Source organism: Hippopotamus amphibius, chromosome 11, assembly GCF_030028045.1.
Source record: "Hippopotamus amphibius kiboko isolate mHipAmp2 chromosome 11, mHipAmp2.hap2, whole genome shotgun sequence".
Classification (NCBI taxonomy): Eukaryota; Metazoa; Chordata; class Mammalia; order Artiodactyla; family Hippopotamidae; genus Hippopotamus; species Hippopotamus amphibius.
Genome location: NC_080196.1, coordinates 1,254,562 through 1,269,113, shown reverse-complemented (window position 1 = coordinate 1,269,113; position 14,552 = coordinate 1,254,562). Strand labels below are relative to the sequence as shown.

The 14,552-nt window shown below is 50.9% G+C and overlaps 1 protein-coding gene across 3 annotated transcripts in view; it reads left to right on the top strand.

The window, feature by feature from the left end:
• Positions 1 to 14,552, top strand: part of GMDS (GDP-mannose 4,6-dehydratase) — a 454,717-nt gene that overhangs the window by 204,036 nt on the left and 236,129 nt on the right. The gene's annotated exons all lie outside the window — the stretch shown is intronic.

Genomic DNA, 14,552 nt, shown 5'->3' with positions numbered 1-14,552 from the left:
AGGTCACGAGGAAAGATTAGAGCGAGACTCCCACGGGCGTGCTTAGTGGTGGCACGTTTCCACTGTGTGCTGGCCTAAGTGGCCACCGCCCAGGAGGGCGGTGCAGGCGGAAGAAGCCGGCCGTCATCCAGCTGTTGGAGAGGAAAGCGAGTGACGGGGCAGCTGGAAGTGTCCCTCCGCTCAGCTGGGGTTCCGGGCGTCCTGGGCGGAGGTGAGGAGCAGCAAGGCCTCAGCCGACCCTGCCTGCCGACGGCGCGGGGCGCGGGGTGCTGGGGGTCCACGTCAGGCCTCCCGGCACAGGCCTGCCCGTGCCTTCGGCCTGCGTTTCTGTGCTTCCCCCTCAGCCTTTCCTCTCGCAGAGAAGAAACAAAGTTCGGCGGTTTGGGGTTAGGTCAGGGCAGGGAAAATCATTTAGTCGTAGAAGAAGATGGATTTAAACATCACCCCATCCTCTGTCTGCACACCTCCTGCTGAGAACTGGTTTTTGTCTTTGTTGATGTTAATCACTTATTTAAAAAATTTATTTTAAAAGTAACATTTCTTTTTTAAAATTATTTTTTTATTGAAGTATGGTTGATTCAGATGTTGGTTTCAGTTGTACAGTGAAGTGATTCAGCTACACACACACACACACATCTATATATATTATTTCCAGACTCTTTTCCCACATAGGTTATTATGAAATATTGAATAAATATTGTGTTTAGTTCCCCGTGCTATACGGTAGGTCCTTGTTGTTTATCCATTTTATATACAGTGGTGTGTATAAGTTAATCCCAAATTCCTAATTTATCCCTCTCCCCCACCTTTCCCCTTGGATAACCATGTTTGTTTTCTATGTCTGTGAGTCTGTTTCTGCTCTGTAAATAAGTTCATTTGTATCATTTTTTTAGATTGCACGTATAAGTGACATCATGTGATATTCGTCTTTCTCTGTCTGACTGATTAGTATGATCATCTCTAGGTCCCTCTGTGTTGCTACAAGTGGCATTATTTCATTCTTTTTTATGGCTGAGTAATATTCCATTGTATACGTGTACATCTTCTTTATGCAGTCATCTGTGGATGGACACTTAGGTTGCTTCCATGTCTTGGTTATTGTAAATAGGGCTGCTGTGAATGTAGGGGTGCATGTATCTTTTTGAATTAGAGTTTTATCTGGGTATATGCCCAGGAGTGGGATGGTACTCATATGGTAGTTCTATTTTTAGTTTTTTAAGGAATCTCCTTACTGTTCTCCATAGTGGCTGCACCAATTTACATTCCCACCAGTAGTGCAGGAGGGGTCCCTTTTGTCCACACCCTCTCCAGCATTTGTTATTTTTAGACTTTTTGATGGTGGCCATCCTGACTGGTGTGAGGTGTTACCAAATGGGACCTAATTAAACTTAAAAGCTTTCACACATTGAAGGAAACCATAAACAACATACAGGATGGGAGAAGATATTTGCAAATGATGTAACTAACAAGGGATTAATCTCCAAAATATCCAAACAGCTCATACAGATCAATATCAAAAAAACAAACAACCCAATCAAAAAATGGGCAGAAAATCTAAATAGACAGACATTTCTCCAAAGAAGACATACAGATGACCAAAAGGCAAATGAAAAGATACTCAACATTGCTAATTCTTAGAGAATCACAGATCAAAACTGAAAATAATACTTCTTTTTCTATTTTAAAGAAAAGTAAATAGCAGAGGGGGTAAAAGGAGACAAGCCCCATGCATGGGCCCACTGTGGACTTCCCTTCAGAAACGGTCCAAGCGTCACCACCTCAAACACCGCAGTAGCTTGTTCTATACGTGACACCTGCATTGAGGGCTGAATGTTTGTTAAAAACTGGACCTGTAGCACACACCACTTTGTTTTGTTTTATTATATATCTAGAAACCAATGATATCTCTTTTTTATTTCATTTATATAATCGAATAATGGAAAATAATTAAAATAGAGATATATGTAAAAATGATGTGATACTTATTTGATAAAATATCTAATAGTTAATACTTATAACATTTCTTGAAACTTGAAAACTAACTTTTGTATTAAATTAATCTGATAATTGTTGTTTTGTCGCAGTCAATGGTTATTTTTTAAGGAGATTCTTTGCCAGACTGAGAATTCCTTCATGGTAGGGACTATATTATATTCCTACGTCTTTAGCACCTAAAACAGTGCCTGCCTGCTAAGAAGCGTTCTAATACACATCATATAAGTTTCAGGTGGACAACATAGTGCTTCACAGTTTTTAAAGGTTATTCTCCATTTGTAGTTACTATAAAATATTGGCTTTGTTCCCTGTGCTGTGCAATATGTCCTTCTAGCTTATTTATTTTATACGTAGTAGTTGGTAGCAAGCTGTTTGGAAGTAAAGCTTCTGTCTGATACACTTTGGTAAATACTCAGAATTCATTTTTAATTGCCCGTAGCTCGCATGCCTGTGTTGCTCTAGTACGTTGAGCGAGTTTGTTTTCTTAAGCAGGTTGAGCATTTGTCTGCACCTCGGTCCTTCTGCCTGTTATCTGAGAGAGCACTTTTTTCTAGTTGGTGCGGTGGTAGATCGCAGTCTTGTCTAAGGTACATTGTCACAAACACCTGGTTAAGTACAGCCCAAACGGATGCTACTTTCTTGGGACGTGTATTTTCTCTCTAACAAAAAATAATTGACAAGGCCTCCTTTGACTGCATGAATAACATTCCATGAGAATTTCTGACTTTAAGAAGTGTGGAAGAGGTGTTTTTTGATCTATCCATAGTCTCGCCCAGAGGTTGGCAAACTATGGCTGTCCAGCCCACCTGCTCACTTTTGCACGTAGAGTGTCGTTGGAGCCCGGCCGCACAGGCGTCGCGTGGTGCCCGTGGCTGCTTCCCGGCGGAGGCCCAAGTGTTCACTGTCTGGCCCTTTAAGAGAATGTCCGCTGCCCCCTCCCTCCCGGAATCGGAATCCTGAGATCCTCAACAGCCAGAAACGCTCACTGGGATTTAGTGTGGGTTTCTCTCAAGGCAGCAAGGTGGTCTTATTAGAAGATTCCCAATAAACAGGAAAGTCACCTTGAGTCAGTAGTTAACCCGCCCGTCGCAGAATCCCTGCAGTGTGTGGTCAGCTGGGGCTCCCCTGTGCTTCGCCGAAGTACCGAGGGGGCACCCAGTGGCCTGGTAGCCGCGCTGGTCACAGCAGCCCCTCCTGCAGGATGCGCTGGCACCGGGCTTCCCTGCAGGGCGTGTCTTCTCCCCGGTGCAGGCCTCGGTGGTTTTCTGTAAGGATGCTTACTTGGTTATGTGACGAGGAGGTGACGGGAGCTCTGAGGGTGGCCGGGTCTCCTGTGCTGGGCACAGGGCTGGCAGTGGGAACCACGGATCTGATGAAGAGAGCCGTAGGCCGGGGCCAGCCCGGGCCTCCGCCAGCGCTGCGCGTCCTTTCCGTGACGGCCGGCGGCGCACGTGCTCACGCCTCAGGTTTGCTTTCTATACGTGCAGGCACGCAAGGAACACCTACTGCAAATCAGCAGTGAATAGTAGTTTAAATTCTGGAACTACGTGTCCATAAGGGCACGAAAGTGTCTGTATCATCACATGTCCTGTGAGTAACTGCCACTGTGTGTTACATAATGGTGTTCACAGATGATAACAGGTGCTTTCATTCCTACGCACCCAACTTTTCAAAATAAAAAAATGTACTATTCTTTCTAAATTAAAAGAATAGTTGCTTTATTTCATGGAAAAATTCTACAAAACTGGACATGTGTCTGAAAACCTTTTCTTTTGTTTCTCCAAACGAGCTTCTCTGTTTAATTTACATACTTCTATATCTACATGTACATAAATACATGTAGTGTTCTGTTTGCCACAAATGTGGCAGGGGTGCCATCTTTCTGCTGAAAATACAGATTTGTGTCTTCTCTATTTAGGAAATAAAGGCTGTGTTTATCGTCTAGAACTATTACATTTCTATGAAGAAAATGTCATGTGCAAAAAACCTTTTTGCTTGTGTTGCTTCTTTGAAAACCTAATCAGTTAATAAGACTGATGTCACAAAGTTGTTAACTATATAAATTAAATTGCGTAAGAATACAGAGGAATTTTAAAATTACTTTAAAGTAGCATGTGAAAAGAAAGCAGCTTCTTTTCCAATATGTTGCTTATCATAATAAAATCTGAGATTACTCCACAAATCAGAACATTAAAAGCAAGCCTGTTAGGAAAGTTATTGTACCCATGAGATGTTTCTGTTGCATTTTTAACACTCTAAAGGTACTTCTAGAAATATTTTGACAAACTTGTGTAACTTACACATTTCTTTATGTGTATATGGAAATTCACACATACTTCTAGTTTTTAAAATTTTTTAATTTAAAATATATATTAGCCCATAAGGTGATATTCTTTCTTTGAAATCGTGTTTAGGGAACAAACGGTGGACACCCACCTGTGTGTGTTCTCCCCAGACACCCTCAGCGTCTGTGAGACAGAAAGGAATGAGAGGTGTCTCCATGCCGTCTGTCTCATGGACGAAGAAGCTGGGGCAGCATGAGAGTGAGTTGTCCAAGGTCGCAGCACCGACAGGTGTCGGCCGCGAGGCTGGAAGTAATCCTGGGCACAGAGGAGCGCCGTCAGCCTTGCTCGCCTTGTCGAAACCGCACGTGCACACCCTGTGGGGCTGGTGTTCGTGGCAGCCGAGCTGCGGCGTCTCTGTGGAATGAAGCGATGGCTCGTGTCTTTGGTAAAAGACGTCAGGTGTTCAGCAGAAACAATCATAATAAAACATCAGCTTTATGGTGTTAAAATACAAATGTGGCATGAAGCGAAAAACTGACCTTGAGTAAACCAAGAGTTGGCCAGGGGGGAGAACAGAGCAAATACAAAGTACACCAACAGCATGTGGCAGTGAGAAGCGATGAGGTGCGTTCAGTACACCCGTAAGGAACAGATTAAGGCCCCCACAGGTGGACGAGGCACCGCTGCTGTCCAGGTACCAAGCCGTTCCCACATGCTGCGGCACGTTGCTCTCCCTGTGGGCTTCGTAAGAAATCACGTCTGTCGGCCTAAACACAGTATTCGCCTGACTGGGGGAAGCTGGCATTTTAAGGTTCATGAACTTGTGGTTTTTAGACTTGATTTTGTTTTTTAACTGCCAAGTATTTGGCGTCTTGACATGTCTAACTGTATTTATTATCCTAAGTTAATCTTCAGATTTTTTAAAGCTATAATTCCTGTAAAAATTAACTACCTACATCACAGTAAAATCTTGGATAACGTTCCCCTTTATTTTTCTAAAGATTGTATTTTATTCATTGCTGTAAAGATCAGAGTAATACTCGCGCTTAGAGGTTCTCAACGGGGGAGGGCGTGAGGTGGGGAGAACACGACCTGCCCCCAGAGGACATGTGATGACATCTGAAGATGTCTGGGGTTGTCACCGCTGGAGGTGAGGGTGCTGCCGGCATCTTGTGGGCAGGGGTGCTGCTCACATCCTGCAAGCACGAGGGCCCCGCAGCCTGAGTGTCCGTCGTGCCGCGGGCGCCAGGCCCCGCTCACCCCCCCGTCCAGACGCATGTCGTCGCTCAGACCAGGAGCTTCTTTTTCTTTACGTGTCACGTGTACTTTGCCGTAATTCATTCCTAGAGCATTAGCAAACATCTCCCTAAACACAGGCGAAAAGTCTGATTTAAATATGAAACTCCATGCGAAACTATTTAGGCCTTAGGTCTTCTGGTCACTGCAGGTCAGACCTGAGTCAGGGACGCCTGAGAACAGCGTTGTTTTTTCAGGGCTTTTCTAACCACCTGGGGCTGGATTCTCACCTTCTCGTGGCCTGCTGGTCCACAGACCCACGTCAGGGTGGGTCCGTGACCCTCCTTCCGCCCCCAAAATAAATGAGGGATTTTATCTTTTGTTATAAATTGTAACAGGAGCAAAGCTTTCCTTTGGGAGTGAGCGGCCGCCTGCACATCCTGGCTTTGGTGTGAGACGACCACGGAAATGAATGGGAGACCTTCTCTCGGTGCGTGGGGGTATAGTAATGCTACTGTGAGAGGTTCACTGCGTGTGAGACGTTTCCGTTAAAATTACTCAGATTCACAGGTGTTTTAGGGCTGTAGGGGACAGTAGGATGCATTATAGATTAAACAGCTAGAACCCGCTCTTACTGAATCCTAATGGGCCGAAAGCGCTCCTGTTTCTGAATGTGTATGTCTGTTTGTAAATAAGATAACCTTTTAAAAAATGGCCAAGTATTTGTCAGTCTGGCTAGCAAATTTAAATCGTGGTGCTATAGAAATGTCAAGAAACATGCAACCCAGTATCAAACAGCCCAGTGTTTCATTTGTATTTCTGTCCCTTGAGGTGCTTTGTGGGTTTCAGTGAGCACTGCAGCCTGAATCTGTTGAGACGCGTTGAGCCGCCCATCGTGAAGTCAAGCACGTGTAACCCCTGAAGTGAGAGCGCGGCAGGGCCCCGCAGGCTCGACGCAGAGCCGTTATCTGAGTTTCGTGGTTGGATCCTTGGACCCGCCGGGTTCGAGGTGGCCTCTGGTTGGGCAGGAAGTGACATCATTGGGTTCACTGTCACCTTTGTGGACTGTGACAGGTGGAGATCGCAGAGCTGTCTGGCTCTGTTACTCTCTGCAGAGAAATAAGGTGCAATTGCTTAAACGCGTAAAGCTCTCAAAGCAGTACTGCCTCTCGTTGAGGTGGTTTTACCATTAAATAATGTCAGGTCCCTTCCCACCTTCTGGGATCGTTATACTGATTTTTTTAATGTTTTGCAGTTTCTGTGACATTTACATTTGAAACCAAGCCGACGACTGTCTGGTCTCCCATAGCGTGACGCCCCCGTGTAAGCAGGCAGTGTCCGCGGGGCTCGGAGGGCCTCAGGCCACGCAGAGCCAGGCCGGGGCCCAGAAAGCGTGGCCGCGGGACGCCGGCAGCCCGCTGGTGACAGCGTCCACCCTGCAGGTGTGTCGCGAGGGTCCGTGAGACGACGGTGTGCGCTGCTGACCTGTGGGCCCTGGTGAAGGAGAAGCAGGGAGCAGGTGTGAGAAAGATGGATACGGCTCCTGCGAACTGAGAACATCGTGTGTTTCTTTTTCCTGCCTCTTTTATTCACTCTTCCCGTAGTTTCAGCGCTGAGTCCTAGAGGCTGGGCTCTGACCTCACCAAGTGAGGTGCCCCCCAGGCGGGCTTCTGGGGCTGCGGCCTGAGACCTGCACCCAGCAGGGCCTGCCCTCTAGAGGTGTGCTTGAGCCGAACACGGAGGGCGCGTCGTGCCGTTCACGGGTGGCTCAGAGCAGGGCGCCCAGCCGTACGGGAGCCGCGGGCCGCGCACTTGCGGGTGAGAGCCTGGCGGTGATGCAGCAGAGGCCGGGAGGGATGTGGGTGAACATGGAGGGCCCGTGAGACACCCTTCCAGTATTTCCAGAAACGAGCCACGGATTTGTATGAACGGTCCTGTGAAGTGCAGAATGTCTTGTCAAAGAAGTTACAAGCCAGAAAAAAAAAACCTGCTTTATGTTTTGGCAAAACGAAGAAAAAACCCACAAGTACAATTAGCATTTAATTTTTATTAATCATAAGATAAATTGGAAATGTTTTCAAAACGGCATTTTCCCAAAAATGAGTTGGAGCGAAAGCTCCCTTCTCCCTGTTGATTATGGGGCTCGGGCTCAGGTGAGGATACAGACGTCGTCAGCTGCGTAGCTCCAAGCCCGGCTCCCCTCTCACTGCGTGAGGAATGTTGGCCCGTTTCTTCACCTCTTGAAGCCTCGGTTTTCTCATCTGTGAAACGGGCTGATAACGGTCTTCACCCGGGGGCTGTGAGCCTTACAGGAAAGAACATCGGCACCTGCACTGCTGAGGCTGCCTCTGGAGCAGCGGTCCCAGTGGCCACGTGACGACGTGCGGCGCGATGAGAACGGCATGGAGGAGGAAAGGGGGACTCGTAAGGGTCAGGTGACTTGTCCTTCCTGAGCAAGCGCAGCAAGGTGAGCTTTTGGAGCTCGGTGACTGGGGAGCACTGTGCGCGAGATGCAGGAAAGGCGTCCCCCGAGCACCAGAGGCCAAGGAGCGGTCAGGAGAGCACGCTGCACTCGTTGTCTGTGTTTAATTCCCAGAGTTCAGGCAGAGACTAAACTCTGAGCAGAAGAGATTCTTCTAGAGAAAGGATTCAAACCCGTATCACTCTTCTAGGCTCACCCTTTGCAGAAGGAAACCTTTTCTGTAGAAAATGCTGTTTGTAAACAAAGGAAGGGCAGATGGGAAAGAGCCACACTAAGCCCAGTGGAGGAACCAGAGCCTCGTGTGCAGTGCAGCTGACCGCGACTCCGTGCGTGAAGGCCGCCTCCGGCCGCGGCACAAGCAGGTCCTCAAGCATTGTGACCAGCAGGGGACAGAACGGGCCGGCAGATCTGCCTGCCAGGGCCACGGTAGAGGGTCTGTTGGAACAGCTCTGTGCCTGAGGTGACGGTCCTGCTGTGTGTGTGTGGAGGGGAGGGCCATGGGAGGTTTTGCTAGAACCACTGAGCATCCTTTCTAGGTGGTTAGACACATGTGTGCACACGTATGTGCGTGTGAGCTTAGCCTGAGCTCAGCTCCAGAGTGGGATGGGCAGCCCTTGTAGTGGAGACGCACCTGATCTGACGGAGGAGGGGCGAAGGCAGCGCCCGCTTTGTTTTTTTAAAAAATGAAGAAATGTGTGAGACTCGGGACCTAAGGACACAAGAAGCACTCCTGTGGGGATCAGATTACCTACCGAGACCACAGACCAGGGCGGGGGCACAGCCCAGGGGAGGACGCATTGCCCCTGGAGCCTCAGGACCCTGGACTCGGGTCGGGGCCCCGTGGGCAGCCGAGCCCCCGTGGGGGCCGGGACTGTGGCTCCTCCCTGGCGTCGTTTTAACGCCAGGAGGGTGAGAACCTCAGGCAGGCGGCTGTGAGAATACTCAGCATTTCCCGCTGGGTCTGCAGAAGTTGGCCTTGCTGGGCGCCAGCTGGTGGGCCCCGGGGCGTCCGGTCCCCTGGGCACGTTCAGGAGGTCAGAGTTTGGGCTCAGCCTCTCAACAGACCCTCTGCCACCTTCCTGCAGCCCTGGTTGAATGGCCACTTCCAGGTGTTGTCACACAGACATTCCCGGTCTGCGCGGACCCTCACAGAGCGGGCAGCAGTGGATGTGAAAGAAGGCTTGTTTCTGCCAGAACAGGCGTAGCATTACAGTGACACTTTTTAAGTGTCTAGGAAGTTTAAGGTTTCTTCAAATGCACGAAAGCAGGATGCACACGAGGAGAAGTAGCCCATAAGGGGTGCAACTAAGGAAGTGCAAATACAGTCTGATCGCAGAGAAACACTTCCTGGCCTGAGGAAGGCAGGTGTTCAGCATAGTTTTATCAGGGGACTCGGGGAAGCCCCCGTGCCCACGAGACACTGAGGAGGCTGCGGTGAAGTTCACAGGAAACGTCTCAGCCCAGCCCCAGGTGCCTCTTAGACTCCCAACAATGAATTTGTGCAGCAGAAGCAAACCTCTTCTTAAGGAAGAGGAAGGAGATTCTCAGAGGAACACTGAGGAATTCTATGGGAGGAAGACAAAATGAATACAGTTCGGAACCTCCGTGCTCGTCTGTGCTCGTGTGGACAGCCTTAGGGCGGAGCTCTCGGAAGATTGTTGCACGCTCCATCTGAAGTGCTAAGCGTTTCGCAGTGTTTCCTAGACCTGCAAGCTAAGGGTTTCCTGATGGGAAATAAATACAAGGCAGGAACTGGAAATATTTGTAACAGTGAATACCATCTCCTCTTCTGTGCCCAGCGCTGCAATGAGCTACTACGCTGCGTACGAAAAGAGGGCACGGATACGCCCCCTAACAGGCACACAGCAGACCTCGGTAGACACAGCCAAATACCGCGGGTTCATTAAGACTGATGGTTATGAATGTGAACTTGCTTCTGGGAGTGGTGTGCCCCACGTCCTGGGGTGTGGATGGCGCCTCCGCCAGGGCCGGTCGCCCCTCGCGTTGCGCCTCTCCTGCGGTGGGAAGAGCACTTGTGCTCCTCTGTTTCACGGGGCCGCGCCTGCTTGCTTCTCGGGCACAGGAGAGTAACAGGAGCTGGACCACGGGAGCCCGGTGAGATCACCGTGGAAGGAGACACGGTGGCCGCCTTTTGTAGACCTTTGTCTCGTCCCCGTTTTCTGTCAGATGAAGAATTTGAAGCAAAGCCTTTGGGAGATTTCTTACTTTGCAGTCTTTGCACTGGAATGGCTGTAAGACGATACTTTTCTTTAAGTTACCCTGAACATGAAGTTTCTGTGTAGTGGCCCTGCGCTACTCAGATGTCGGGACAGCTCTGAGTTGAGATGGAGGCTGAAGAAGGAACTGAACCCACATGGTTGCCACGCGAGCACCGTCGGGAGAAGCGCAGTGGGTCTGACGCAGCGCCCTGTCTCCGTTCTGAGATGCGGCCCAAACATGACCCAAAACGACGTGGGATGAGTCGTTTTTAATGTTAATAAATCATTTCTATAAAAAAGAATCGATTTCAAAGGCTGGTATACGTGTCTCCACGTCATTCCCAGGCGTGCTCCATCCTGTGCACGTGGAGTACGTTCTCGGGGACAGAAAGTCTGCCCCTCCTGCACCACGCACCTCATGCCCCCCGCTCCAGGCTCCATAAATGTCAGAGCTGATGAGAGAGAAGAGGGACTCGGGCGAGCAGAGCAGCTGGTAGAACGGCAGTCACCCCCAAAGATAATGGGCCACATGGAATCGTCCCTGACCCAGGGCCTGTGCCGCTGCCGGGATCTGGGTTCAGATACGGCAACACTCACACTAACCTTCAGCAAGACTAAAACAGATGGTGCGTGGTACCCGCGCGTGGGAACAGCCAGGGAGTGTGTGGCCAGACCCGGGGCTGCTGGGCTGAGACGCTGACCCGTGCAGGTGCCCCTCTCTGTCTTTCTGGCCTGGTTTTATCTTTTCAAAGCCCTTTCTTCTCTGCAGCCAGAACTGAGGGCACAGCAGCCCGTCTCACTGCCCCCGTAATGGCCTGGGGAGGGGCCCTCCCTGTCACCTCTCCAGGGCCCTGCGGCCAGGGTACCAGCGTCTCGGGGGCCACGCGAACAAGGAGGGGCATGGGGATGCCCGCTGGGGGCTCCAGTGCATCAGGGCACCCCCCAGGCATGGGCTGCCAGAGGGGGACGGGTGGGGGTGGGGCGTCATTTAGGAAAGTCGGGAAGCAGAGTCATGGGACCCGAGCCGTTGGCTGGAGGGTGAATGAGGAAGGGCAGTGGGTGGCAAGCTGGTCACCAAACGGTGACACCCAGAAGCCATGTCAGCTGAGGTGCAGGGGCCGGGAGTGAGGCCGGCATGACCTCTGGGGTGACCAGAGGCCTGATGGGACCTGCAGGTCCAGGGCAGGGCCTTGGGGGGATGTGGGGTGTGGGGAGCAGTCCCTTGTCCCTTCAGCTTCAGAGCTGCTGCCGCTTCTCTGCCTCACCTCCTTCTCTCCCTCGCATCCACATCCCTGCTGGTCTCTGGGCCTCCCTGCCCTCCCCACCTCTGTCCTGGCCCCAAGGTCACCTCCCAGCCTCCCGGTCTCAGCCTCCCTGCCTCAGCCTCCCTGCCTCCCAGACTCCTGCCTCCAGCCTCCTGCCTCCAGCCTCCCTCCCTCAGCCTCCCTGCCTCCAGCCTCCCAGCCTCCCTGCCTCAACCTCCCTGCCTCCAGCCTCTCTGCCTCAGCCTCCCTGCCTCCTCGCCCTCTTGCCTCCCAGCCTTCCTGCTCCTTCATGCCACTCTCTCCTTTTGTGTCACCACTGCTTCCTCCTCCTCCCCGTGGCACCGCTACATGCTGTCATGGGTTTGGTTCTTGGGCGTTTCTGTTCTCTTGCCCACTCCGTCTCTGGGTCTCAGCCAGCCTTGGCCTCAGGACTTGAAATGCCATCAGTGGGTCCCAAACGTGTGCTCTCCTGTTCAGCCCTCCCGAGGCCGGACCCGGCATCCGCTTGGCCCTGTCTCGTCAGGAGCTCAGTGTTTCATGCCTTCCTTCCCTTGTGGTTTGCTCAGCACGTCATGTGAACACAGACACAAGATCACAGTGTTTCTGTGGCAAGGTCAGTGCTGCAGAGAAACCTGTTGTGATTCCGCGGGATTTTGTCTTTGTCAGGGTCGGTTTCAGTAAGGCAGAGGCTCTCAGTGGGGACACTTTCTCTCCTGGGGAAGGTGGGGGAACCCCAGGCCCTGGGCGGGTAGAAGCTGCTCACAGGACAGCCCCGGACAGGAGAGCATCCTGCAGCCCAGTGCCCCGCCAGGACCAGCCCTGGAGTGAGGATGTAGGAATTCGAAAGATCCAGCCGCCCACCGCCCCCCCTCCCCAACCCGGGAAAGGCAAGGAGCGCTGGATGCAAACAGTGAAGGAGCTTGAGCCTCTCTTCAAACCCATATGTATGATTCGCTGCCGGGAGGTGGTAGCTCGCATTGTGAATGGGCCTCTTGTCAGCCGGGGTCTCCGCAGGCGCGCCTGGTGCGGCTTGAGTACCTGCAGTTAAACGCTGTTGCTCTTGGCAGGGCCTGGCGGCAGGCGAGGTGCGGGCCCTCTGATCTCCGCGGTCTGCGCCATCGGCCATGACCTTCCCGGTGTCTCTCCTTTCCCCACCCCGTCTGCACCGAGCCCGGCCCAGGCACTGCCCAGTGGGGCGGCCGAGATCGCCGCGGGGTGGGACGCGGGGCCCCCGGGTAGAGGTCGTGTGGGGTTCAGGGTACATTGGAACGATTTCTGTTTGCCAGTGAATACCGTCCAAACTGTCTTTGTACTTTATCTAATTCCAAAAAATCTTTAAATCAAAAGCTTTTGGATGAAGTGCTGGGCAGTGGAATAGAATTTTTATTAGTGGAACTGCGGTCCCTTCATATGCTGTCCGGCGCTGAAGGGATAGTGTTACACAGGCTTGCGTGTGTGCTCACACACAGCCGTGTGCCCAGGCACACGTCCCAGCCAAAGTCGCCCCACACTCAGTGCTGCTGTGCCTCGAAGGAGCTGGACAGCGTGGCTGCAGGGCCGGCAGGAAACTCGCGTCCGGGGGGAAGGGGCTGTGTCTCCTGGGACGAGAAGCGTTGTCCCTGGGGCTCCCTCGGGGCTTCTGCCCTCGGTGCGGTGCCGCTCACTCATCCTATGTGTGCAGGATTGCGTTTTTCTGCGAAAGGGACACATTGTGACAGAGGTGGTGTTTTAAGGGGTGATCTAGTTCTTTACTGTTAGTAAGTAGCTACTATTCACATCTTGAAGTTTAATGCTGGTGATTTAAGGTGTATGTTTTGTAAATTTTGTCAGTTCTCCTTTCCTTAAGTTTTCGTTTTAGGCGATGTTTGACTTAGGGAAATTATGTGAGTGCCTGGTGATACCGGAGCAGAAAGTTTATCCGAACAAGGAGCGTGTGTTCACACATGCACACACGATGCCGGTCAGACGTGGGGCCACAATCAGGCGTCCAGGTCTGGCTCCGGCTCCCCCCCGAGCCTGTGTGTCCTGCTGCCGGGCTTCTCAGGGGGTCCTGTCATCGGGCCTCAGGGGAGGTGGGACCCAGGGGGGAGGGGAAGGTCCACAAAAACAGGGTGACCTTGTGGGTCACCTTGTGTTTCGTAAGTATAGTTTGCCTGGTGTGTGAAAAAATCATTGCAAATGGTTGTCTTTGAGTCAGAAAAATAGTGTGAGTAAAGCAGTGAGAGAAATTTCTGGTTTTTACATGTGTTTTCATATACATGTATTCACTGTACAGACATACTCCGTAGAAAAGAAACCATAAAAATCAAAGTTTCCTGAATGTCTAATGTGAAAATAAAACTGAATCTGTCCAGGGTGGCACAGTTGCTCACATTATACCCAGATGTGCAGAACAAACAAGTCTCTTTATTTCTCTAGGTCTGTCTTCATCTTCCTGGCAGCCCCCCCCCCCCACGGATAGGCAGGGACCACCAGGGACACTGAAGTGTTGCCCAAATCTGTTGGCTTAGTGGGAAGTGGTGACCTGAATAGGCCTCTTGGCCGCCCAGCCTCTCTAGTCAGAAGGCTTGGGGCCTTCAAGTGGAGGTGGAGAGCAAACCTTGGTCCCCTGGGGCTGCGGCAAGTGGTGAGTCCACACCCCCACCAGAAACAAGCCAGGCCCTCTCGGGAGGAGACCATCCTTCTCCGAGGTGTCCCCTGGTTTCCAGCAGGTCGAGGTTACTAACCGTGAACTCTCATTGTCACCACGTGCACAGGGAAACAAACCACCGTAAGTCAGAGTCAGCATATAAAACAGGAACTCAGTCCCCTAGGAACTTTAAGTATTAGAATTATAGAGTTAGAAGACAAAATCACTAGGATATGTTTAAATAAATAAAATGAAAAATCATAAAAAAATAAGCAACAGCAGAATATAAAAAAACACCCAGGCAGATCTGAAAGAGAAGCAGGGAGAACTTTAGATATAAAAAATTATTGAAGTAAAGAATTAAATGTGTGAATTAAATATTAGACTGCTGAAGGAAAATTAGATGGATCTAAGGAAGTTACCCAGTGTGTTGCAGAGAAG